Here is a 24,346-nt window from a genome sequence, read left to right on the forward strand (position 1 = left end):
CCTGCCCCTCATACTGCAAATCCATCATGTTGCACAAAATCCATTAAAGTGTTTATTTTCACATGCTGCAACATAGTGCTGGCCATCTTTCTTTCTACTGGTGGATGGAATATATGAAAGGAAAATAAGTCCCCAAGCTTCCAGCAGCAGGAACTTGAACTTGCAACATTCCCTATCCCTCGTTACTCATAGTGAGGGAGTGGAGTCTTCTCTGCTTGACCTCCCAGTGAAACAGCATGCACACAGCTCCTCTTGTGCTGACAGCTGTGAGCTGTCTTCCTTGTGCTGCTTGATCCAACATCTACTTCAAGTGCAGATCACTCAAATGAGTAGGTAAGACAGCTTTCTCTCCATTGGTCCAAAGGCCTAATGGAAATAACGTCCACTGGGGACATGGGAACTCCAAGTTCCAGGCTTTCCTCTGCTTCAGTTTTACTTGAACCCCATCCTTACCTCTGACAAAACCAATTCACTTGCAAAGTGATGCTGCCCTTTATGAGCCAGTGTTTTGGAGATCAATAAATGAGTCATAGTAGGAAGCTTTCAGACACCCAGAAGGGTTCCCTACCAAGCACAGAATCTTACAGAGAAGAGGTTCACACTTGTGTTCAGTTTCACATAGGGGTTGGAAGGAAGAGCTTCCCTTAACCCGCTGGGCATGCTATTCCTATTGTAGCCCAATTACATCAGTGATGTCTCCAGGATGAGAGCTGACTCCTGTAGAGCTCTTCATCTCCCTTGGTGACCCAGAGGGAATCTGTGTCAAGTTTGAGCCTCTACAATTCAGGAAGTATATGGAGAAACTGGGGAGGGCCTAGTGGAGACAACTATTGAGATAATTGTGGCCTATGGTACATGTCCTGTGAAAACAAGTTGAAGGATCTAAGCTTGTTCAGTGTAGAGAAGAGGAGAGTAAAAGGGGAGCGAGAAGCCTATGGCACTTGACATATCATTTCTAAGAAAGAACCAACTTTCTATAAGTAACAGTAGACAGTATAACAACAGCAGCAGCCATAAGATGTGGCTTGGGAAGCTCAGGTGGGATTAGGAAAGACTTTTCACTGGGAGGGTGATGCAGCAATGGCAGAGGTGTCCAGTGATTTTTGGAGTCTTCTACTTGGAGGCTTTCCAAGACCATCTTCTTTGAGCTAGCATGGGAACAGCCAGATAAACTCATCAGTCTCCTTTGTAGTGAGCAGGGATTGAACCTAGTAAGAGCTGTAGCCTTAAGACTTTGGCTGGACAGTGCCAAGGCAGAAAGGGACCTGGTGCTACTGGTCAACAACAAACTGAACATGAGCCAGCAGTGTGCCCTGGTGGCCAAGAAGGCCAGTGGCATCCTGGCCTGTATCAGGGATGATGTGGCCAGCAGGAGCAGGGAGGTCATTCTTCCCCTGTACTCAGCACTGGTGAGGCCACACCTCGAGTGCTGTGTCCAGTTCTGGCCCCTCGGTTTGGGAAGGACGTTGAGACCCAGAGGAGGGCAATGAGGCTGATGAGGGGCTTGGAACACAAGCCCTGTGAGGAGTGCCTGAGGGAGCTGGGGTTGTTTAGCCTGGAGAAAAGGAGACTCAGAGGTGACCTTATCACTCTCTACAACTTCCTGAAAAGTGGTTGTAGTCAGGTGGGGGTTGGTCACTTTCTCCAGGCAACAAATGTCAGAATGAAAGGACACAGTCTCAAGCTGCAACAGGGGAAATAAAGGTTAGATATTAGGAAGAAGTTTTTCACAGAAAGAGTGATAAAATATTGGAATGGCCTGCCTGGGGAGGTGGTGGAGCCAGCAACCCTGGATGTGTTAAAAAAAAGACTGGATATGGCATTTGGTGCTGTGGTTTAGTTGAGGTGTTTAGGGCATGGGTTGGACTTTGATGATCTTGAAGGTCTCTTCCAACCTAGTTATTCTGTGATTCTGTGATTCTGTGATTCTGTGATTCTGTGATTCTGTGATTCTGTGACTTGCTCTAAAAGCATAAGCATTATTTTAATTACAGAAAGGTTATTTTAGGTCTTTTTGAGATCATCTTTTCCTGCCTTGCTTATGCTTTTTTGGTGATCTTTTTTTCATAGGGTGGCTCTGTCTGCATTGGGCAGCTATATCTTCAGAGCAATACTGCTGTGAGCATTTGTGGGGGTGGGACGGCTGTTGATGGTTTAGTGCAGTTGTTGGGAAAGAGTAGAACAGATTGGTGCTGTGTGAAGCTGATGTCACAGGCTTTTATCGAATTTGCTCGTAGTGGGATCTAAAAGTTTTATCAGCATGAATTTGGGATGGTTGCTTCACTTATGGCTGGGAATGTAGAAAATGAACAGTGCACGTAAAAACTTCTTTTATTCCTTCCATAAGTCTGTCTCCAAACTTCTGGTACTCACTGAGCATTGTTTCTGCAATTATGGAAGGTAAACTGGAGTGCATATAATGGAAAAGAGGAATAGATCACCACTCCTTTGGAGGGTCCTTATGGAGGAGTGATGAGGCAAGACTGGAGAGGTAAAATAATCACAAAGAAATTATGCTGAGAAGAGATCAATAACCTGAAAATTGCTCGTGTCACTTGACACCAGAACAGATCTGTTTAAAACCTTTCCCTCTATAGAGGAGTAATCTTGAAATTGACCCATTCTGCCTAGTTTATTTTCTTCATGTTAAAGCAACAGTGAAATTATTGAAAAAGCAATGCTGCTTTTTGTGTTTTTTTCAGCAAAAGGGTTGCAGTCAGCTCCTTTTCACACAGATTCCAACAACTAGAGCAGGACTTGGAAAGACCTGCCTGTGATCTCTTCCATAGTATAAACATTAAATACAGCTCTTCCAAATGGGGAATGATCTAACAAATGAACTCCCCAGAGAGTGATTGCAGGAAAGGAACTCTTCCAGAGATTAAGGCAGACAAGCACATAAATGTGATTATGTTCTGTTACCTTGTGAGGCTTGTGGATAACACTGGTGTACAGATAGATTGTGACAGAAGAGGCAAATGGATTGGGAGAGGTGGAAACGGAGAACTACCAAAAAATTGTATGATGGAAAGCTGTGCAAGGAGATGGTGGTGTCCTTTCCCATGGAGGCTGAAGAGAGTTTTTAGAAGAGAAGGGACGTAAACTCACCTGTCCATACAGTGTGGAGCCCACACGGAGAGAATTTGCAAGCAGAGAAACTCTTTTTTTTAATATTGGGAGGATTTGCTTTATAATGTATCTAACTAATTTTCTGCCCTCATTCTCACCAACTTGCTTGTTCCACTAGAAGGCACAAGTCCAGCAGAGTTTATAAGAGCACAAAAGGATAACAGCATCCAAGGACACAAGCCAAATAATGGTGGAGGATTGCCCTGGAGTTCCCAGATCAGCTGATGAGATGCCAGGGATGAATTAGTCCCTATTTGTAGTCTCTTCTATTCTTTCTCTGGCTCATTTCTTCATGCAAGTATCACTGAAGAGTTGCACACATATATTTTCAGTTATCTGCAGTTCCACCTGTGTGAAATTGCATGGTTTCCTTACACCTATTTTTTACAAATTTAAATTGATATTTATTTTGTTTATTGTAAGACAGTAAGAGGTGAAGTCTGTGCACTACTAAGTGTATAATACTTGCACGTGCGCAGCTACTGTTTCTGTATGAAACTGGTTAAAGCTGGTTGTATCTTGCAGGAATACTTTTCAGTAATGTTCATATTTCATCCTTGGCTTTTATATAGGTCAGTATTTTAGTTGTGGCTTGGTTTGAATTCTGCCAGATTCATATTATTCTTGTTTAAACAAAGCCTGTAGTTTTCAATTTTACTTCAATTCTCATTAGGAAAACGAAAAGCTTTCAGTACTCATTAAAGCCTAATCTAAACAGTGTAAATGGTACCCAACCCAAGAGTCTGCAGGGAATGAGAAGGATGCATTCACAACTAGGATGATGAGGTCAAGCAGATCAATTAATAGTCCTGGAATTTCCACATAAACTACTTACGATGCTATTTTTAAAAAAAGACATTCTGCTATTTTTAAAAAAAGACATATTCTTGTTTTTTAGAAAATACTTGTGTACCGAGGAGTCCAGACTCCTCAGATTTACTTCTATAGTTGCTTACTTTGCTTTCTTGAAATGGGATAGAGGCCAAGGGCCAGATTTCCAGAGGTATTCAGGCATTTCATGATGCAGATAAATACATAGTGAAATGCTAAATACCCCTCCATTGGTTGCTCACCTTTCAATTAAATCAATGAGGATTAGTTAGGCATGTGCCTTTGAGATTAGTGCTTTGTGATTACCCCCATCATTAGGCATCATTTAAGTCTTTTCAGGAGCTTTGTCTGTGCTTCCATTTCCACTCTGCAATTCAGACAATAGCTTTTCTTTCCCTTGTTACCCTATTCAGAACATGGGTATGTTATAAATAGGGTCATAGAGAGTCTCTTAAGTGAAAACTCATAAAAGCCTCTCCGTAGCAGCTCAGAGAATTTCCTCCTGGGCTTAAGGGTTTTGCAGAGTGGAAGAGCAAAGTAGCCAGTGAGATGACTGAAAAATGAGAAAGGACAAGAGTATTCCAAGCCATCTGTTCCTTTGGAAAATAGAGCCTGTACAGGTTAACACCTGTTTCCATCTACTCAACATGATGCTAAACACATCTTTGATGGTTTTTGACTGAATGATATCCCAGGTGGTGTTTCTGGATATATTGAGGCATTAAATATATGCAAGTACTTAATGCATTTTCCCATGCTTCGACTGCAGGTAAGAGTAGGAACCAGTTGACTTTGGCCAGGCCTTCTGAGTGTAGTGGTGTTTAAGAAAACCTTCTGCTCATATACAGTGGTATCAGACCAGCTTTAACCACACTGTTCCTCTGCAGACTGAAGAGGCCATTGCCACTTGGCTATAGAGCTGTCTAAATGAGAGATTTTCATCACGTGAGGTTGCAAAAGGAGTGTGAGTTGATATCTGAGCAGTGCTCTTTATTAGCAGACAGCCTGTAATTACTCATAAATTATATATAGATGGATTAAAGATTTAGTAATAGATTTATAAGTAAAATATATAGAATTCACAACACAGAGTGAGGGCAAATAAGTGAAGGCAAGAAACAGGTTGCAGTTCTATTTTAGCTAAAAAGAATGATAAGAACAGGATTAATGATGCAGTGATACATCACAGTTGGTGTCACAATCTACATCTGGTTTCCAGGGCAACTTTTCAAAGCTGGAACAGAACTTTTCACTTTTTAGGTCAGAAAGACCCTTTACTCAAGTAGAAAGAAAATTATGGCATTACCGTTCTATTTATACTTACTTAGAGTTCACTTGTGAGCCTCACTCAGAAATAAGTTACCATGGTATGGTATCACAGATGCAAACATGCACTGCTGATAATGAAAATTGACCTGGCTGGGTGCATGTGGCTTTGGAAGTCAGTGACCAGTGTTCCTCTCTGAACATTGCTGTGTGGTCCAGAGATCTGTTGCTAGAGGTACAGTAAGAGTGATGAAGTCCTGCATCAACACAATTCTGGAAGAAACAGTTGCTATGAAGACAGAAGCATGAGGGCAGGACTGGAAAAGAGTTAGGAAACTGTAAAAACACATCGCCATCTGATACATTCCAGAGGGCAAAACTGCACTCTTTGGATGCATCTTTTTTGAGCCCAGTATAAGTCAGCTCTTCCAGGTCATGTCTGGTGGTTTTCAGAAAGAGATTAATCACATTATAAACAGAATAACTTTTCTCTCTGTGTATCTTGCTTCCTTACTGCTACCAGGGATAAGGGTTTGGGGGTCTTCTGATGGGTGCTGAGATTCTACTGTGTTAGAAAAGGGAAGGAGGTGAAGTAAAGTACATTGTAATGCCTCATCTACCAAGGCAAGAGAGAAAGAGGAGGGAAATGCATGGCAGAATTAAACTTGCAAACAAGAGAGAACATAGGAAAATTGAGCACTGCTACATTAAACTTCAACACTGGTGAATGCCTGGCTGAATAACCAACCCACGTGGGGAGGGAACTAAAATGTAAAATAATGTGTAGTGTTCACACACACCCCACACCCCCAAAGGAAAAGACCAAAAAATTCTAAGCTATATGGCTAAGAAATGGTCATGGATATAAACAGCTTAATTCTGCTGATAAAAATGGGAAATTCTGTATCATTTTTGGTCAATTAGAATATGAAAGCAATTATGTCCATGTCCATTCCAATACATTTTGGTCACAGTGAATGATTTGATTAATGAGATGAGCATGAACTAACCCTTAAATCCTAAATCCTTTTATTTCTGGAAAGTTAGATTCACACTAGAACCAGCCTACTTTGCCATTTGGCATCAATTAAAAGTATGTGAGAAGAGCCACACCAGTGAGATTAAACTTGAGATAACTTGCCAAAAATATAAGTGTGCCTTCTCAGGTTTTTGTTTTTTGAAGCTGAAATTTCAGGGGCTGTTATGGAATCCTTAGACTGAGCTCTAACTCTGATTAAATGTCAAACTTCCATACCTTCCTAATTCAAATGCTACTTTCTTGACCCCCCCCCCAATATTTGATCCAGGTTTGTTAGTTGTTCCTGCAGAATATGAACTCAATTGAAATGTTGCAAATCACTTAGGCAAGTGTTGTTAAGTTGACCATCCATACCCCAGAAGTATTGAGCATTATTAAAGGTTTAGAGTCAGGTTAGGCAGTGGTGCAAGGAGCCCTACACATATGTGCTCTAGATCTGATACTGCTCAATGTTTTCATTAACATTTTCACTGAAGACCAGAATGGAGAGTATGCTAATCAAATTCATATGCAACACAAAGCTGGAAGCAATCGCCAATGCATTGGAGAATAGAATTAGCCCTGAGTCCGACTATGATGAATTCAAGAAGGGAGCTGAAATCAATAAACTGAGATTCAATAAGCACAAATGTAAAGTAGCTCACATAGGAATGGATAATTAAATGCACAAATGGAAAATGGAGCTGTCTGTAGGCAGCTAATATGGAGGAAGAGACAAAGAGGTTTTGTTCCTTAAACCAAATCTAGGAAGACAAGGAATCATTTTTATTCCTGGTAGTGAACAGCCAATAGCTCCAAAAATTAGCTTCATGCTCAGATCCAGCTTTTAGCTCCACATGAGCTTGTCACTGATGATGCATAATTAAAGGTGAAAAAAAATAATCAAACCCAAAAGCACTTGCTCAGCCTTTTCTGTTTTACACAGGAGAGGTTAGCTCATAGGTAAAGGAATTACAAGGTTTTGTTTTTCCTCTCTTTAGCTCTCTGTGACCACTTCTCTAAATCTTCCTTCTTCTTCACATTCTCCACACATGGTGTGAACTGTCAGAGATGCAGGTTTGCAAAACTGGGCTGACATCTCTTTTTTCCATGGACAGCTCTTATGACAGGCATCTCAACCTGCCATGCATAGCCCCTGTTAGCTATTTTATTGTTTCATGTCAAGAAGAACCACACACTCTGTTATAAATACAGATTTCTACACCCGGGTTTCTATGCTGACGAGAGTGGTTGTCATTCAGAAGGAGAGGTGTGTGTAGGCTGCAGGAGTTGATGTCAGCATCTCAGTGTTGTGCACTGTAGGAGGAACTGTGCAAAGCCCTAAAAAAAGATTGCAGTAGGAAAAGGTTGCATGGGACAGTTCTCTCTGGAGGCAACATGGGAGTAAGGATGGGAATCTAGTTGCTCCACTTGAGGCAGAAAAGTGATGGAAAACATGATGAGAATACCAGTCTGTGACTTCCCTGGTGAGATTTGGGGTACTTTGGCAGATTGTCTGATATGATTTGTATGTCTTTGCTCACTGTGTGCCTGTCTTGGACCTGCCCTGTCACTATGTGTCAGATAGAGTGGCTTTACAGAAACTTTCTTTGCAGGAAAATATTTGCAGTACTCTTTGAAAAGAAGCTTGAGATTTTTCAGCAGTACAATGAACTTCCCCCATTAACTCTGACTGAGCTGTCTTGAGTCATACCCAAACCTAGGGTTTCTGAAGTCTTTTTCTCTTCCTGAGTGCCAATCAGGACCAAGCACTCTGCTGATCTATCAGATACTGCTGTTCATGGAAAAGACTAGCTAGAGAACATCAGTGAGTAGCCAAATGTATCCATACCAAACGTCAAAAGCATCCTTCATTCAAACCAGAAACTGTGATCTTTTGAAAGCCATTAACGCCGATGTTTCCCTATTAAATCCAGACAGGCTCTTTCACGGAGTGCACTTTCTTCAGGCTAAGAGCTGATTTTATTTCCAGTCTCCTGATCCTTCCCCTGTTGATCTTGGACTAGAGATTTCCTTTTTGAAAGCACACTTGCTTCAATGAATCACAGGTCTGAACTCTTAAAACAGGGCTCCTTGATAGACAAAGCCAAAACTATGCTTTATTGGTGTGCTTGAAGCTGTTAAAGAAGACTTTTTTTTTGCAGTTGAGGCCATGAGAGCTGCTTTAAGACAAGTGATAGTTAAGAGACAAGGTGGAGCTGTCAATGTGCTTGGTGCATTTAGCAATTTCAAGGTTTTCTCGCAGGGGGGACAACAAATTGCCCTTTAGAGATGTCAGATACTGTGGATCACCTTGACCTGAAATCTTAAGATCGGAATATGTCTCAACAGAAACATCTTTATGGCAGAATTGCTCCTGCTGAGGGCTCTTGCCACATCAAAGGAGGTTTTTGACTCGTTAAATTTAGCATTGCCAGTGTGAATAGGATGAGACCATGCTTTAATCATGTCTCACATTTCTGTGTTTTTCTGTGTCTCTCCTCTCAAACCCCTCAACTTTACCCCAGAAGTAATCAAATTGAGAGGTGGTGGTAAATTGCACTGGGATGCTGTGCTCCTCCTTCCCATATAGAATCTCATCTATCATGGTGTATAATCTCATCTATGTGATGTTTTTAAAGGTATATTATAAGAGTAACTGGCCTAGGATGATATTTTATTAGTTTAGTACCAGTTTAATGCAGCTATCAATGTACTAGGCCATTATGTATCTAGGGTGCTTTTATCTCCAGCCATATCCTTCCCCTGTAATAGCCTGAAGAGCACAGTAAAAAATAGAAAATATCAGGGCAGTTCTGAAGTTGTATTTAGATCTGGTGTACAATGGAGTTGGTACAGAATTGCTTGCAAAGTTAGGAATAACAAACAGCTGCTTTCAGTACCCAGCAGGTCCTGTGAGTGGCCAGGGATGTTACTGTACTGCTAAGGTGGCAGCTACAAGATGTGTTCAGGTTCAGGATGCTGCAAACAAATTGAACTAATGCAACAAATAATGCACAGAAAAGATGATCTCTTGCTTGATGAGCAACACTCCCATAGGACTGTCAGCAGGGAAGGGGCACAGAACATACTCATTGATGAGAATAATTCTGGCATGTCTGACTTGATTAAAACCTGGTGGCATAAAGCACTTGATTATACCATTTAAAATGTGACTGGTCATTAAGGAACAAGAGAATTAATAATAGGGCTGGAATGGTACTTTGCATAAAGCTGCTTTTAGCCTTTCACAGTTATTGGTAAGTCAAAATCCAGGGTCATGCATGGAAGCAGACAAGTGTCAAAGCCTAAGAGGAGGGCAACCTGGCAGAATATGGAGAAATAAACTAAACTTATTAAGAACAATTCCTTTGTAGGGAGGACAGCTGACCCAGAGTAGCTGCTCCCATGGGTACTTGCAGACTTGTGCTGGGGCTGTGCTAGACTGTTTAGCAGTACAGTGGATTATTCCTTCATTCCCAGGACCACCTCCAGGCACTGTTTAAGTTAGGAATATAGTTGCACCCTGACATCCCAGCCAATTCTACCTCACAACATTACTCCCCAACATGCCTATCTGAATGCATGCAAAGCCGTTGAGGCGTTAGGAATGATATCACTGTTGAACATTGTCTGAAAGTCTTATACAATCATTATTATAATTTTGGGACAAAAAGCTCAGGTTATGTATTTTAATGAAATATAAAGCAAGAGACAAAGGCAGACTCAGAGTGGGTGAGAAGAAAAAAGAGAGGTAATATTGTTGCTCATCCTGAGAGACAGATGCCTGAGAAGATGAGGACTAGCTGTCATTGTTATTCCTTTGTGAGCATTACAGTTTTAGTATAAAGAGAGTGTTAAGGAAGGCAGTGAAGGAGCTTTGCAAAAGTTTAGCAGAGAAAGCTCAGAGGTGCTGTTGAAAATATTTCAGATCTGGTGGTGTCTGTCAGCACTGTCCATCAGACATGGGAGCTGACCTTTCCCTAGGTGTTCAGAGGTGATGCTCAGAGGAGGGTAAGCTATAAAATTCTTGACAGCAAAGACAACCAGCTTATGTTGCATGAAGTAGAGGACAGGAAACCAAAAGAAACATTTAGAGAAAGGTACAACATACTTCAAATGACAGGAAGGGAATGTGACCTTTGTCTTTTTGCACTGGTTTGAGTCAGGCAAGTTTGCAGTGTTAAGGCCAGGAAAAGGATGTTGTTGTTAATGAAAGGGTAGGCTGATATATGCCTGGGCAGCTGTTTTGGCTGTAGTAAAAATGGACCAGTAATTCATGCCTCAGGCATAGTTTCTAGCAAAAGTCCATGTGATTTTTACAAAGCCCAAATGTGAGGACTCAGAAAGATGTCTGAATGGGAGATAGTGCATGGGTTATAGGTCAGAGGGATGGCTTGCCAGGCTGATGGTACAGTCTGCTGCAAGGGAAAAAAGCATTTTACTGTTTCAGAGGAGAGGCTTCCTTTTTGCCCACGTTGCACCATTGCTGCACCAATTCAGCAAAGTATTCATTTGCATTTCTTTTGAGGAAGTGCGAAAAAGCTTGCATCATGTTCATGTAATGCCAGCTTTTTTCTAGATGTTCCATATGGGGCATTTCCAAAGTGTGATGGGAAGTTACTGGAGTGTTTCCAAGGTGGGAGGGGAAGGCAGTAGAGTAAACTGAAGTTGGAAATGTAGAAGAGTTTTTAGGAACCTTTTGCAGGTGGTTTAGGCTGGAACAGGATAACTCTTCCTCCACTATGAGGATGACGAGGTCTTCTTGAACTGTGATGAATATTGAGCAATGCTCACCAAGAATAGACATTTGAAATATATGGCAGTTCATGTCAAAGAGTTGATTGAGAGGGTCCCCAGCTCACACATCTTAACTTTAAATCTTCATGGAAAAGTAACAGAAGTTTTATAAGAATGTTAAGGTTGCGCTGGATTCAAGACAAAACAGCCAGGATGACTTGAGTGACAGTAGCGCAGTTATTTTGAAACTATTTCAGAATAAAAGAATGCAAATTTCATATAGAATCCAGTGACTAAAGAATAAGACATTAAGAATGTCATTAACACTAGTCAACACAGATTTAAGTAAAATAGGCTTTTCAAATAAATCTGCTTTTTTTTTTCCCCTGTGGAATTACAAGTCTAGTTCATAAAGATGCCTTTAGATTTGGACTTTGGACTTTCCTAACATGCTATAATACCTCATGGTGTTCTGATAAAAAAGGTAACACTATGAAATAACAATAAAATAGAGATTAAATGAGTTGAGAGAAAACTAAATGATAGGCCTCAAAAAGCATGTGTCAATGGGGAATTATGAGCAAATGGGAGTGCTCCAGACTGGATTCTGAAAAGTCAGTACAAAACCCCATTTTATTCAGTGTTTTCATTGATGATCTGAGAGTAAATGTGCTGAAAAAAGATTATTAGAAGGATACAAAAAATAATGGCTGTAAAAAACTAATGCGTGGATCCCTCAGAAAGGCTGCATGCCTTCATAGAAAGTTATGTAGCACACTCAAAATGAATTTGGGTATTTAGAGCAGCAGACCTTGCTTTCAGATGACAGAACTGTATCTGGAAAGGAAGTATAAGGTATTGTGCTAGTGGAGCTCAGATTTCCCAAGTTGTGCTATTATAGAAAGAGGCTTAAAGACCACAAAAGTATGAACACAGCACTAAGAAAATGTAATGTGAACTGGTTTTCACTCTCATATGGCATTGTTGAGTCCAGTTCAGAAATACTGTTTTTTTCTGGTATCTACATTTTCACATGATGCAGCATTGGATACAGGAAAAGTCTGCACCATGACTTTGATGTTTGGAGAAAATGACTTGCCATGAGGCATCAAGATCATTTGAATTTATCTGAAAAGACAGAGGGGGGTGGTGGGGACTTGATCAATACACAGTATAATTTTCTTCATTTAGAAAAATAATGTGGATGCTACAGAATGTTTTAATCTAGTAGAGAAAGGCATAGCAAGGACCAAGACACAGAAATTGATGTCAGACAAATTCAAATTAGGCTCAGCCTTTCAAAAGTGAAGGTGATCAAACACTGAAATAAACTCCCTTAGGGCATGCTAACTCTTCATCACCTTCAACTCAAGACTGGATACTTTGCTAAAAAAAAAAGATAAATTAGATAGGGAAAATTCACTGAGCTGAGTACAAGGATAGCTGGGTGAAGATGAAAGCCTTGTGACATATAGAAGGCCAGAAGGGATTGTTTAAACCTCTGTTCTGACCTTAAAGCGTATGAATCTACCAAACCTCATCTCTCTTGGAATGCTTTGCTTATTCCTTGCATTTCTCTTCTGCCATCATATTTCTATTGTAGAACTGTGTTGTACAGGCACTGTTACACATGTCAGGCAAAGAGAGGCAAACAACATTGTTAGATGGATCTGAAATTTCTTTCTATCTGTCTTCCTCTGTCTCAATGCTGCCCTTCTCCTTATCCTACTCCATGAATGTTGATCAAGAAAAACAAAAAAACAACCAAACCAAAGATATGATGTTTCAATGACTAGAGTAGAACCATTTTGAGAAAAAATTTGTTTACTCAGGCATATTGGTCACTTTTACCAGAGAAGTAAGAATAGGAAGCATCTGTGACTCAGTGCTGCTGAGAAGAGAGTCTCTAATTGAAGATGTACAAGTAAATGATGGATCACATGAAGTACATGGGATTCTCCACAGGCTGCAGGTGGATCTCTGCTCCACTGTGGATATCCATGTGCTGCAGGGGCACAGCTGCCATACCATGGTCTGCACCACAAACTGCAGGGGATCACTGCTTTGGTGCCTGGAGCACATCCTCCATCCCCTTCCTCTCCTTTTTAACTGGCCTTGGTGTCTGCATAGCTGTTTGTCTCACACGTCCTCTGACTGCAATTGCTATTGTGCAATTTTTTCCCCTTCTTCTTAAATATGTTATTCCAGTGCCTCTGCCACCATCACTGAGGGGTTCAGCCTGGGCCAGCAGTGAATTTGTCTTAGAGCCAGCTGGCATTGGCCCCATCAGACACAGGGGAAGCTTCTGGCAGATCCTCAGGGAAGGACCCCCCATAGTCCTCTGCTACCAAAACCTGGCCATACAAACCCAGTACAGCTGAGTACTAGTGGGCATGTTTCTGGACTCAAATGTGAAACCAACTGCAAAAACACTTAGACAAATGTTGGGAGCTGGAACAGGAAGTTTGATCAGTGCATGTACCTTTCCCTCTGGCAATGTTGTACATCTTATTTAGGACTTAAGAGCCTTCTTCTAAAGCGAAGCCACTTAGAAATTCAAAGATCTAATTTTCATTCCTTGTACCATTAAGACAGTGCCCTCAGTGAGAAGGCAGCCTATTTGGGCCATTGGAATCTGTCAACTTAGCATAAGCCTCTGTGCAAACAGAAGGCTAGTGCTGTGGTTCAAAGATGATAGTTGAACAAGATTTGCAAGTCAGAGGCTTGAAATTCTACAAAGGGAAGATCAAATAGCCTCTTGCTTTTAACAAGCATTTTATTTCTTTAGGGGATTGGACAGTTTTCATCCAGAAAATAAATGCAGAAATTTCATGCAGAAATTAAATGTCATCGTTGATACATATGACAAAATGTTATCCCTGACATACACACTGTCAACTGCCAGCTCATCAGCATATCTGGGAATCCATAGAGATGGTCCCTAAGTAGCTGGATTCAGAGCTGTTGTCAGCAAAGATCACACTTGGACCCTGTCTCTGAGGAGATATTCTGATTTTCAAGGATAATTTTAGAAGTTACTTTAAGCCTGTGTGTTATCGCTTTAACAGCCCAGACTACAAACTTGAGCCCACACACCTCTGAACTTTGTCACATTTAAATTTTGAATCTCATTTCTCTGGCATCACTCCATTTCTAATGCTGATCTTAAAAAGCAACAGCTACCCTCCCCCACCTCCCCTTCCCCAGCCTTTGCAAAACTCAGGCAGGCTTGAGAATGATAATTTTGCATCACAACAACTTCCGAGTTTCTGAATTTTGCTTTTGATCCATGTTGGATTATACCCAAAACTCTTCAAGCATTCTAATGAAGCACAATTGTGTTAAAATGTCTGCTCTTCTTTTGGAATGAAAATGTTAAGTACTTGACTCTGACAGTCTTCCCGAGACTTGAAGTGGTTTGCCTTCCACTAAGAATCACATTTTGACCAGATAAGAGTTGGTTTGAAATGTTCAACCAACTCTACTTCAAATTCTTCAGCCCTCGCAGTAGAGCTTGCAATTTACCTCATTGTTAAAAAACCTGTATTTATTGAAACCTCGGCATTGCACCGAAACAAGCTAGTCAGCAGATTCTGAGTGTGGCTTCTGCTTCTGCTGCTCATCTCATGAGGAATGACCAGGAGGTCTTGTTGCTGTAGGTGTAATGACCATAAAAATCCTTTGCCAAACCATAGTGGACTTGTTTGGCTATGTTCTTATGTTGATGGCTCAATATTGTAGGGTTTGTGCACAGGAGCTTTGGCTACAGTCATCCTGAGTATTTTAATAGTTATTTAGCCATTGGTCTTTTATACCATGCCAGATGCAACAGTCAGCTTCTTCCAAATAATTTTAAAATGATGCTAATAAACAACTAGCAGCTGCTCCTGTCAGAAATAGGCAAGGAAATGCTGGGTTTTGCTAAGATCCTAAAATGTCAGCAGTGACATCACAGTGTTTGAGACAGGGAAAGTGTCTAGGGTGGTAAAAATGGACAGAAGAGAATATTTCAATAGAAGGACTTAACATTGTAACCTAGCTTGCTCACAAGTAAGGCAAAAGACCTGTCAAGTGCCTGAGGACATCTTATATAAGACCTAAAATGCCCTAGGTGTCTGCTTTGAAGCTCTTGCTGGTTTTGGCAGTTGTATCATTTTGTTTCTTTCATAACTATATTCAGCTTCAGCTTAAAACAATTTTTAGGTTTTTTAGTCCATATTTCTCATTTTGACAGCCGTGGCCCAGAGGCTGAGCTATCCCAAAATGACACAGTGTTTAATCAATCCCAAGCTGATTCATGATAATATCCTTATTACAATTTTCAACTCTTCCTAAAGGCTTCCTGCATTCGATCTGCCCTGACGGCCTATGGTTGATATCACTGCAGAGTGGAATTGGGGAGCTGAACTCCCCAGCTGAGATGACAGTGGAAAGATGTAACATTTTGGATAAACGTGTCCCCCATCCGTCTGTCACGGCTGGTGTGCAGCTGTGATAAAAGCCTCCAGCTGCAGCCAGCCAGCAGATGTTTGAGTTCAGGTAGCCGAGCCCCGCGCGGTCGGCGGCGGAGGCGTGGGGGGCACGGCGCTGTGTGAGGCAGAGCACAAGCACTCTGGTGCCAAGGGACCTCCTGTGGTGCAGGAAAGCAGGGGGAATGTTTAAGTAGTCTTTATCCAAGCTGGATGAGTGCTGTCAAGTAGCTTTCTCAGTTCTTTCACCAATTTGTCTTGATTGCATTGATACTCTCTTGGCATCCATATCCCGTGATTATTCCAGTGAGCACATTTATGATGAGGAAGGTTTGTAGAAAGAGTAGCTTTCAGGTAAAGCTCACTGGCAACAAATTTTGCATTCACATTTGGCAATACCTGCACTCAAGATTTGCTTTGAGGAGTTAAAGATTCATTCAGGCGAGCGAGGAAACAAACATGGCAGGTGACTCTGGAGTTGCATCCAAACTGTTCAAGCTTTTACAACATACACCTCACTGGGAGGCTCTTGCATTTAAACACTGTGTTTGAAACTTCTGAAGGAAACCATAGATGAACAAATTTCACACTGGACCAATTTTAGCTTGCAGAATCTGGTTCCAGTTTGTAAGCTGAAGCATTTGAAGACATATCTTAGTTCCTTTAATTTTGTGACTTTAAAAAGGGATGGAAATGGTTTATTAAAAAAATTCTAAAGTATGATAGAATCATTTGTAGCTGTAAATCTGTTCAGTCTGTTCTTCATTTCAGGGCTAAGTACTTGCAAATTATTTCTTTTTTTCAAGCCATTACAACCTTCTTCCCACTTTCTTACAAGTGTGGTTAGGCATGACCTGTGGTCCTTCAAACATGGGCAGGGACATAATTTGCAGCATTGAGTGTGCAGGGTGAGTTCTTTTTAATAGCATCCACTAGAGATCACTTCCTGGCTCTGTCCTTCAGCAGAGCAGACAGAGATACTTCCAGCCAAATCTCAACACCAGCTTCTTCACTGTGGAGCATTACTTGTCCAGGGTAGAGTTCAGTGATCTGGCTGATTTGTTTCCTTTTAAAGATGTGCTCTGTCCCCAGAAAGATTTTTAATCTAAATTTGTTTATTTCCAAGTGTGATAGATGAGTTACTTGCTAAAATGAGTATGAAGATGAGATGATTTTGCCTGTTCTTCCCAAACTTACTGATTTTTGTGTGTCTTTATCCTCTGCAAAATGAAGCCAAAGTAGAGGCTTTTAATTTACTTATCACACAGCCTTAATAAACTACAATAGGTGCACTTCAAGCACTACAAGGTAAAAGGGAAGAAAGGGGCTCCAAAGCCCACAGAATTATTTTTTTCTTGATAGCACTTTCCCTGTACAGTAACAGGATGGAAGTGCACCTTCCATGAGAGTCATAACTGTCTTACTTCTAATTTCATTATTGCTGACTCTAATTTAATCAATCTCTGTAAACTAGATGAGATTGGGTGTAGTCAGTCAATCATGTCTTTTTCAAGGAACGCCACACTACCACAAGGAATTGCACAAAGACATCCATAAGCAGAAACCCTGCCCTGAGATGGAGGAGAGGTCACATCACTGACACAGCTTAGGCTGCAGGTAATGATAATCTTCAACCTTGGAAAAGTACCATCATAATTTATTGTGAATAAAACAATATGAACCCCTGTGTCCCAACCATATTTCTGAAGAATGATATTATTTTGCCTCCCTCCTTGAGTTCAGCGCTGTGTTCTTCAGGATCCTTCTTAAATCCCTGAAGAGTGCTGATGTACTATAAGTGCTTAACTGCTTCCAGCCCAGAGCTGGCTGAAATCCTGGGCTGAATGTAGCAACACTTGGATCCTAGCACATTTTTTAATACATTGTTTTGGGATCTTTTGGGGATGCTAAGTACCATATGAATCCTGTGCATCATTGTCAAGTAAATTGTGTCACCTTGTGAGTTAATTTCTAATTACACAACTACTTTGTGTGGTATTAATAAAAAGTAATGTGAGGTTTTTCAGTAAACTATAATTTTAAGTAATATTTTTTTGAGACCAAGTGATTTATTAACTCTTTATTAGACCGACTTTAGACTAGAAGCCATTTTTAATAGTGCCTTGGCATAAAATTGTTGCATAGTTAGTCATGCCACTGGCGTACTTATAAGCAATGGTTTTACTTAAAACAAATTAAAAAGGATTAATTTTTTTTAAGAGAGTATTTGATCTCAGAGGTAATAATAATTATAAAGAGTAACCTACTTCATTACACCTTTTCAATGTTTGATCATACTTTGGAAGCCTGTTTGTATAGAGGTCACCTCACCTGCTATTCCTCCCATACAGCAGCTATTTCTGGGATGGAACAGGCTGTGATTTTTTTTTTCATTCGCTCAGCAACTAATGAAGTTTGTGGGGGGCAAGTGGTTTCAGCATTGAGCTTCTGCCAGATGTTGCCACCCCACAGCAGGGACAGCTGAATGGCTCATGAAGCAGCCCCTTGCCTAGAACAGTTTTACAGCCATCCTGGTAAAGTAAGCTGACATCAATTTGATTCATGCTAATCGAGCGAGCTGTAAAGTGCAGCAGCTGACCCAGGAGCTGTTTGGTTGTCCCTTATGTGGAATCTGAAATCTCTGGGAGAGAGGTTTGATGGAGAGCTGCAGGCCATAATGCTCTCAGCCATCCCAGCTTAATTTGCTGATGCAAGTGTGCCAGCACTCTCTAACAGAGCAGGCATTTAGTGCAGGCAAAGGAGAATAGCTTAGCTACTTCATCTGCTGAGGGAATGAAAAGAGGCAGAGTGTATGGAGGCGTGGTGGAATTGTTCAGGGTGCTGGTGCTAAGACCTATACTCAAGTACACAGAAGGATGAAAGAAGAGGTATAAAACCACCTGAGAAGTCAAGGCTTCTAATTTTATCAGCCACAACATGGGCTCTAGCAATGTGCGCTGGAAGACTTTTGTCTTGTTTTTTGGGTTTTTTTTTTTTTTTATTTGGTTGGTTTTTTTGCACGGCAGCCCCCTGTGGTACCTAGCAGTCTGTTTTTAGATTTGGTAGCTGCACATCCAGCAGTGCAGGTGTACTGTTTAGAGCTGTTGCCATTAAGTATTGATACAATTAGGCTAGAGAAGATTTGTAGAAGAGTGATGTATTACTGCACCCATACCTAGCTTCTCATCAAAGGGATTGAAAATCTTCACAGGTTCTTCCAGATCTGAACCTTGAGTCAGAATTTTTATGAGGCTTGCCAAGGTCGGGTCATTTACTGTTTTGAAGTTAAAGCTCCTTGCCTGTGGAAGTCACATATCTGAATACAAAATGCAGAATCTGAACGGGGAGAGATCGTTCTCTGAGTAGAATGATCCCTGGAAACCGCTCACCCCAGGAAACATGTAGGCATCATGAGGGAAAGGCTGAAGTCTGTGATTGAGTGTGTAGGGTGAGCAGGGGAGAGATCACCTGTAGGAGCAGCTGCCTACACCTTCTCTTTTAGGCTCATTGTAAATAAATTGCATTTATCATTACCCGCACCCTTTGTCTCCAGGCTTCTGAGGTGTTGAAAGCTCCAGTTAAATGGCTTGCCCAAAGAAAACACTGTCACATTTGCATAATATTTTCATAGACACCTAGCTCAACCTGAGCCTGAAGGGAGACAGGGATGTTCCCTGCATATTTTATATTCCTGTCCCCAGTTCCCACCTAGCTAACTCTAAATTGTGGTATGGATATGAGTATAATATATATAGAGAGGATGGCTGAGAGGTCTGAATTTGTCGGGTATTTTCAGACACTCTTAGTTTAAGAAGCAACTTACACCCCATAGAATACTCTGAAATCGTGCTATTTAGAAACAAATCAGTTTCCATTTCACCTATTTTTCAGTATTCCTCTTCTCTCATTCTTCATTACTAGAGACATCTGCATGAAAAAAAGTCTTTTTTTTTATATCTTGGGAGTTCATCTGCCTCTGCTGATTATCCCCTCCCTCCCCTCTCCTTCTGAAGTCATTATCTTCTGATTGCATTACATTTGCAGCCATCCCACTGCGGACTCTCTTCTCATCAAGATTCTCCAGCTAAGCAGGTGAAAGGATAGGTCAGTTTGTGGAGAGGAAACCTCAGGGAGAGCCTGGCCCTGGCACAAGGATGTCAGGGTGCACTCTGTGTCACTGTCTCTCTCAGCCACCACCACACTCAGCCACTGGTATTTCTGTAGAGGCACAATGAACTCAGTCAAGTTTCTCCCACAGATGGTGTTGGAACAAGAGCTGGAGGAAGTATTTTTGACAAGACGTGTATCTGCTGCAAAACGCAATGTTATTCGTGTCACCTACCCTGCAGATGTTTGCAGGCTTGAATTGAATTAGGGAAACTTTCATTACAGGAGTGGGGAGAATAACTGAAGATGTAAAATTGCGCTCATTTCCCTGAAACAAGAACTGGAAGCCTTAATTACGATAGAGTTACACTCAATCTTGCTCTGGGCAAGTAATATTTGTTTAACTGAAGTGGAACAGCTTCCTTAGGAGAAATTGAGGGAGATCCTTTTCCCAATAAATGCCACCAAAGTTTGTGTCCATACTTTGAGTTAGAAGGTGGATTTTGTCATGGCTCTACTGTGTCCCAGTACTTTTCATCTCTTGAAACATCCTAACAGACTTAACAAATGGCGGAACTGTCCTGATGACTATCATTTAGCAGGACAGGGCACAAGCTTAGCTAAGGTCACAAAATGAGCCAATGCAAACACTGAACACAGCTCCCAGATATTCTGTCACTCAGGTCTGCTTTTTAAGATAACACCTGTCAGACAATCTCTATCAATGTTTATCCTGTCCTGAACCCAGTGAATTTTAACTGAACCCATTTAGAAGTTTAAAACCAAATTTGTATGTCTCCAGTATTTTTGTATTCGTATTTTCCTCTTCATACTTCCTTCAGCCAGAAAAGAAAGCTTCAAAATAAATTGGTAAAATTGTATCTTGAAGGAAGAACTTTGGAGTTCTTAATGGGGCTCTGGATAGTGCACTTGAGAGACAGCTTTCCTAAGAAATCTTTTTCCACTGGAGACATCAGAAGAACATTGGCATTGTTCCTTACCTCCTTCTAACTACATGCAAGTGGTGTCACAAAGACATTGTGTTTGTTTCCATTGTTCTACCCCAGCTCCTTCTTCGAAAATATTGCAAGCAATGGGAATAGGCCTCTCTTATTTCTTGTAGGAAAACCCACAAGTGCCCAAGGCAGCAAATGGGCCATAATGGCAATACAAAGCAAGCGACAGAACAATCTGTAAACAATTTTGTACAGGGTGAGAATGACAATCCCTTCTTCCCAGATAGATGCCTAAGCTGGTCTGGTTTTCCCCAGGAGGCATTGCAAAGGTAATTCTAACTAACAGCTACAATACATGTGTACACTTTGTATCTTTGGATAGGGGATGCCAGCAAATATTGAATTTACTTCTAGAATTAAGTGACCATGCAGCAGCATGTTATTGCACTTAATGCTGCTTCTGTACTACAAAGAGTATCAGTGATAGAAATCAGTTTAAGTGTAGGATGATCTGATTTCTCAGTATCCCATTACAGCTGGGAGCTCTGCAGTGTTACTGCCGAGGGCTCGGCATCTCTCAGTCGATGGGTACATCTGTCTCAGGATGTGTTTGCAGAAGGTTAGACAGCACAGTGGGTGGCTCAAGCATTCACTCCTTTGTTTGTTCCTTAAGGATATGTCAAGGACAAGATCATGATCTCATTTCTATTTTAAATCATCTAGGTGAATTAATTTCAAGAAAGTTGGGGATTTGTGTTGGGTTTTGTCGCCATGGGGCCATGGGGCTTTCCTGGGATAGGGGTAGACAGGGTGACTTCAGGTATGCAAAAGACACTGCTTAACTTGAAAACAAATATATATGCAGAATGGATTCACTGTGGATACTTCCCAGGGTTGATCCATTCTTAAAGATGATAAGGGAGTTGGTTAGGTTACTCCCAGTTGTGTATTCTTTAGGGAGATTAGGCAGAAAATAAGTCTGAAGCCAGTATCAGCACAGCATCTGGTTATCCCAGCACGTATCCTGCTTCATATGCTATATATTATGTCTTAAAAAAAAAAAAAAAGAAAAAGAAAAGAAAGAGAAACTGCAGAAACAGCAGAGGAATTCACATTGGTGAAGTTAGTCACTGGATTAAATTGCTATTTGTCAATAGAAAATTAATTTGTATTATAAATTACTGCAGCATAACTCTCAGGCACATTTTATCAATGTGTTTCAAATTATTTAATAACAATATTTTTCAAAAAAACAAGCACTGCCATTTGTTTTTACCCCACCCCTTTTGAAATTAGTCCATTCTGAGGGTTTCCATCAGTGTAATAGCCAACTCTGCAAAAATTCCAATGAAATAAACTATCACCAGGAGGACTAAAATCCATTCCCATAAACAAAGCCTTTTTTCCCTCCCCAATCAATGGCCTGCTGTGTTGCTGCTAATAGGACTGTACACAAGTTGCACAGAAAGGAATTTGTCTGCAGGTTCCTCAGACTTTCTTTCTTTGGTTTTCTTGATGGAGAGGAGGCAGGAGAAGAATGTCATGAAAGGATTTATAAATTATTTCACTGAATTTAACATGTATTGCAGAGATGAAATCCTTCAATCTGCAGAATGAGGCACATTCAACCTGTACATTGGAGGAAAATCTTCATAGCAGAAATAGGTGAAAGGCAGAAAATAGGAAGGAAACCTCAGAGAATGTGACTGCTGCCTTTATTTGGAACATCACTGCAGGCAGAAAAATGTCTTCTTATTTTGCTACTGGTCTACAAATCTAATGGTTTCCAATCTCATCCTTCCCTATTTCAGCCCTGGCTTTATTCTACAGTTCTTCCCTTGTCTGTTTGGGCTGATTCCCTGCCTTTGCAGCCCTGAGCATCCCACATGCAGTCTGCCAGTGCAAGACAATTACTCTATTCTTCCTCATTTTGTAGGAAGTGTAATTTCCTTTAAAAACATGAATAATCATGGATATTTCTTTCTCTTTTTATTTTCAGGTAAGTGGCCATTCCTGCTTTTGTCAGACTGGTGAACGATCAGCAAAGTACAGCTCTCAAAGGTAGTTCTTGTGGTATGGTTTCTTTCCAAGAACCTTGAAATATTTTTCCTCATCTGAATTTGAACAGCACCTCAGCAGGAGGTTTGAGATAGGCAAACTGGGATTTAACCAAACAATAATTTCTTTTCTTTGATTTTTGTGGTTTAGTCTAGCCCTACTGAGGTGCCCAGAAATAAGGAGCTAAGGGTATAGTAAAGGTCTCCTGATTGTACCTCCTGATTGTTCGTGGACCTTCAACCACTAGGAACAAAAACATGAAGGGACCATGGCAGAATAGTTGTTTAAGCCCTCAGAATCATACAATTGACTTCAATAGTTGTGAAGTTTTTGAGTCATATACTTTTAGTCTTCTACTTTTATTTGTTTTATGGGGGTGGGGATGTTCTGAATCTGGAATATGTTCTCTATCTCTCCTTTTTCCCCTCTTCCCTTCTCTACATAAAGGTGTTTAAAATTATTAAAAAAGAAAGAAATGACATTATGTTTATTTTCAGGAATGTAGAGATGGATCTTTAGGGAAGAAATCTTAATGAGAGAAGCACTATCAGTCATTGGGGGAAATATTGTCACAACATGAGATTAATTTCACTTTAAATGCAGTGTTTTAAAGGTAATTCCATGGGAAGGAAAAAAGAAAACATAAATTGCTTAGATACAGAGAAACCCAATTCTCTGATACATAAGACAATTTTATAGGTCTCTGATTTGTTGCTGGATAATTTTTGATGCTGAATGGACAGTTATTTTCTAGTGTGACTAAACTATTATCTCAAATGAGTTAGTTGGGCACAGCTCTGAGTATAACCAAGAAATAAATGTAAGCCTGGAATACATTAACTATCAATATTAATTAATGAGTCTTGGACACACACAGGAAATTGCCTTAAACCTCCAACCTTCTGAAAATATCTTCAAGTGGGATTACTGACATAAAGGATTTGATCTAATTATCACTGCTAATTTCCTTTATGATGGTGGTAGCAGTGCGGTTGTTAAAAAAGGCACAGTCAAGATTAGTCACCTACAGTCCTAATGTTAATCCCTTATCTGTATTACTAATATTTTAAAACTAAATCTTTTAGAAATTATCACCACTGGTCCTGCTTCACAGTTTATTCAGTGCAGGCAATTAGATGGCTCAATTATTTCATTCTGATGTGCTGGGGTTTGGCTTTTTTATTTCTTGAAGTTTTCTTCCCCTGAAATTGGCATTACTGGTTACACTTTCTCAGCCTTTTTTGCTATCTGAAATGCTAGATTTACCCCATAAGAGTAGCAGGCAGATAGATTGAAATGATTTAGCAAGATTATGTGTTTTTCCCCCTCTGGCTTAGCCATTAGTGGTGAGCAAACTCTGAAATAAACAAAACCCAAGACAATTGTGATGAGGGGGCAGGAGAGTAATCAAAAAAAAACCAAAAACAAACCAAACCAAAAAAAAAAAAACCAAAACAAACAAACAAAAAAAAAACCACAAAAAAAAACAACAAAAAAAAACCAAAAAAAAAAAAAAAAAAAAAAAAAACAAAAAAAGCAAACAAAAAAAAAGCCCACCACATCTGTAAGATACAGCACCTTCATATCCCTGATGTGATTTTGTTGTGCTTAGAGTAAGCAAGTAAGCAGTTGTGAGGCAGCCTGTGTTTCACAAGAAGCAACTCCACACCCAGCACTTTTTTTACTGGGATACTGGGACAGTGCAGAGAGGTCACAGGGTGGCAATGTGAAGTGTGGGCACTGCCCTGCACTGCACAGCAGAGGTAAGGAGA

General features: G+C 40.6%; 1 long non-coding RNA gene across 1 annotated transcript in view; it reads left to right on the forward strand.

Moving 5' to 3' along the window:
• Nucleotides 1–23,999, forward strand: part of LOC129046609 (uncharacterized) — a 557,334-nt gene extending 533,335 nt beyond the window's left edge. The window contains exon 2 of the long non-coding RNA XR_008508226.1: nucleotides 22,516–23,999. This is a non-coding gene — a long non-coding RNA (uncharacterized LOC129046609). The remainder of the gene's footprint in view (nucleotides 1–22,515) is intronic.
• The last annotated feature ends 347 nt before the right edge of the window (nucleotides 24,000–24,346 follow it).

The sequence above is a fragment of the Molothrus ater genome, chromosome 2 (genome assembly GCF_012460135.2).
Source record: "Molothrus ater isolate BHLD 08-10-18 breed brown headed cowbird chromosome 2, BPBGC_Mater_1.1, whole genome shotgun sequence".
Classification (NCBI taxonomy): Eukaryota; Metazoa; Chordata; class Aves; order Passeriformes; family Icteridae; genus Molothrus; species Molothrus ater.